The sequence below is a fragment of the Belonocnema kinseyi genome, chromosome 9, assembly GCF_010883055.1.
Source record: "Belonocnema kinseyi isolate 2016_QV_RU_SX_M_011 chromosome 9, B_treatae_v1, whole genome shotgun sequence".
NCBI classification, from domain to species: domain Eukaryota; kingdom Metazoa; phylum Arthropoda; class Insecta; order Hymenoptera; family Cynipidae; genus Belonocnema; species Belonocnema kinseyi.
This window is the reverse complement of record NC_046665.1, coordinates 30,648,286-30,651,980: the sequence shown is the minus strand read 5'-3', so window position 1 is coordinate 30,651,980 and position 3,695 is coordinate 30,648,286.

The following is a 3,695-nucleotide window of genomic DNA, read 5'->3' as shown; positions in this document are numbered from 1 at the left end:
ATTGTCGATATTTGAAGATATAAAAACGTCAAAAAATCTCTTTTTTTATCATCATAATTATAGAGGGAGAGCCAAAGTTCGGCAATACCCCTAAAAAACACCCTTAATATAAACACACCTAAAATGCTGAAAATGACATGTTTGATTGTCGATATTTGAAAATATAAAAAGGTGAAAATTTATCTTTTTTTACCTCACTAACTATAGAGTGAGAGAGAAAGTTCGACAAGACTCCGAAAAACCACCCTTAATATATCCGCACCTAAAATGTTAAAAATGACAATTTTGATTGTCGATATTTGAAAATATAAAATCGTCAATAATTCTCTTTTTTTATTTCGCTAATCATCAAGTGGGTAAAAAAGTTCCGCAAGCCTCCTCAAAACCACCCTTAAAATAACCACACCTAAAATGTGAAAAATGATCATTTTGATTGTCGATATTCGAAGATATAAAAACGTCAAAAATTATCTTTTTTATCATCATAATTATAGAGGGCGTGAGAAAGTTCGGCAAGACCCCTAAAAAACACCCTTAATATAAACACACCTAAAATGCTGAAAATGACAAATTTGATTGTCGATATTTGAAAATATAAAAACGTGAAAAATTATCTTTTTTTACCTCACTAATTATAGAGTGAGTGGGAAAGTTCGACAAGACATCTAAAAGCCACCCTTAATATAAGCACACCTAAAATGATGAACATGACAAGTTTGATTGTCGATATTTGAAAACATAAAAACGTGAAACATTATCTTTTTTTACCTCACTAATTATAGAGTGAGTGAGAAATTTCGACAAGTCTCCTAAAAACCACCCTTAATATATCCGCACCTAAAATGTTGAACATGACAAGTTTGATTGTCGATATTTGAAAACATAAAAGCGTGAAACATTATCTTTTTTTACCTCACTAATTATAGAGTGAGTGAGAAAGTTCGACAAGACTCCTAAAAACCACCCTTAATATATCCGCACCTAAAATGTTGAACATGACAAGTTTGATTGTCGATATTTGATGATATAAAAACGTCAAAAATTCTCTTTTTTTATCTCACTAATTATAGAGGGTGTGAGAACGTTCGGTAAGCCTCCTGAAAAACACCCTTAATATATCCGCACCTAAAATGTTGAAAATGACAAGTTTGATTGTCGATATCTGAAGATATAAAAACGTCAAAAATTCGCTTTTTTATCTCACCAATTATAGAGGGAGTGAGAACGTTAGGTAAGCCTCCTAAAAAACACCCTTAATATAACCACACCTAAAATGTTGAAAATGACAAGTTTGATTGTCGATATTTGAAAATATGAAAACGTGAAGAATTATCTTTCTTTACCTTACTAATTATAGAGTCAGTGAGAGCGTTCGGCAAGCCTCCTAAAAAACACCCTTAATATGACCACACCTAAAATGTTGAAAATGACAAGTTTGATTGTCGATATTTGAAAATATGAAAACGTGAAGAATTATCTTTTTTTCACCTCACTAATTATAGAGTGAGTGAGAGAGTTCAGCAAGCCTCCTAAAAAACACCCTGAAAATAACCACACCTAAAATGTTTTAAATGACAAGATTGATTTCGATAGTTGAAAATATAAAAACGTCAAAAATTTTCTTTTTTTATCCCACTAATTATAGAGGGAGTGGGAGCGTTCGGTAAGCCTCCTAAAAAACACCCTTAATATATCCGCACCTAAAATGTTGAAAATTACAAGATTGATTTCCATAGTTGAAAATATAAAAACGTCAAAATTTTTTTTTTTTTATCTCACAAATTATAGAGGGAGTGAGAACGTTCGGCAAGCCTCCTAAAAAACACCCTTAATATAAACATACCTAAAATGTTGAAAATCACAAGTTTGATTGTCGATATTTGTAAATATAAAAACGTGAAGAATTATCTTTTTTTACCTCACTAATTATATAGTCAGTGAGGTAGTTCGGCAAGACTCCTAAAAACCACCCTTAATATAACCACCCCTAAAATGTTAAAAATGACCGTTTTGATTGTCGATATTTGAAGATATAAAAACGTCAAAAATTCTCTTTTTTTATCTCACTAATTATAGAGGGAGTGAGAACGTTCGGCAAGCCTCCTAAAAAACACCCTTAATATAACCACACCTAAAATGTTGAAAAGGACAAGTTTGATTGTCGATATTTGAAAATATAAAAACGTGAAGAATTATCTTTTTTTACCTCACTAATTATAGCGTCAGTGAGAAAGTTCGGCAAGGCCCCTAAAAACCACCCTTAATATAACCACACTTAAAATGTTAAAAATGACCGTTTTGATTGTCGATATTTGAAGATATAAAAATGTCAAAACTTCTCTTTTTTCATCATCATAATTATAGAGAGAGTGAGGAGGTTCGTCAAGCCTCCTAAGAACCACCCTTAATATAACCACACCTAAAATGTTGAACATGACAAGTTTGATTGTCGATATTTGAAAATATGAAAACGTGAAGAATTATCTTTTTTTACCTTACTAATTATAGAGTCAGTGAGAAAGTTCGGCAAGACTCCTAAAAACCACCCTTAATATAACCACACATAAAATGTTTAAAATGACCATTTTGGTTGTCGATAATTGAAGATATAAAAACGTCGAAAATTCTCTTTTTTTATCTCACTAATTATAGAGGGAGTGAGAACGTTCGGTAAGCCTCCTAAAAAACACCCTTAATATAACCACACCTAAAATGTTGAAAATGACAAGTTTTATTGTCGATATTGAAAATATAAAAACGTCAAAAATTCTCTTTTTTTATCTCACTAATTATAGAGGGAGTGGGAACGTTCGGTAAGCCTCCTAAAAAACACCCTTAATATAACCACACCTAAAATGTTTAAAATGACCATTTTGATTGCCGATATTTTAAGATATAAAAACGTCAAAAATTCTCTTTTTTTATCTCACTAATTATAGAGAGAGTGAGAACGTCCGGTATGCCTCCTAAAAAACACCCTTAATATAACCACACCTAAAATGTTGAAAATGACAAGTTTGATTGTCGATATTTGAAGATATAAAAACGTCAAAAATTCGCTTTTTTTATCTCACTAATTATAGAGGGAGTGAGAACGTTAGGTAAGCCTCCTAAAAAACACCCTTAATATAACCACACCTAAAATGTTGAAAATGACAAGTTTGATTGTCGATATTTGAAAATATGAAAACGTGAAGAATTATCTTTTTTTACCTTACTAATTATAGAGTCAGTGAGAGCGTTCGGCAAGCCTCCTAAAAAACACCCTTAATATAACCACACCTAAAATGTTGAAAATGACAAGTTTGATTGTCGATATTTGAAAATATAAAAACGTGAAGAATTATCTTTTTTTACCTCACTAATTATAGAGTGAGTGAGAGAGTTCAGCAAGCCTCCTAAAAAACACCCTGAAAATAACCACACCTAAAATGTTTTAAATGACAAGATTGATTTCGATAGTTGAAAATATAAAAACGTCAAAAATTTTCTTTTTTTATCCCACTAATTATAGAGGGAGTGAGAACGTTCAGCAAGCCTCCTAAAAAACACCCTTAATATAACCACACCTAAAATGTTTAAAATGACCATTATGATTGCCGATATTTTAAGATATAAAAACGTCAAAAATTCTCTTTTTTTATCTCACTAATTATAGAGAGAGTGAGAACGTCCGGTATGCCTCCTAAAAACAC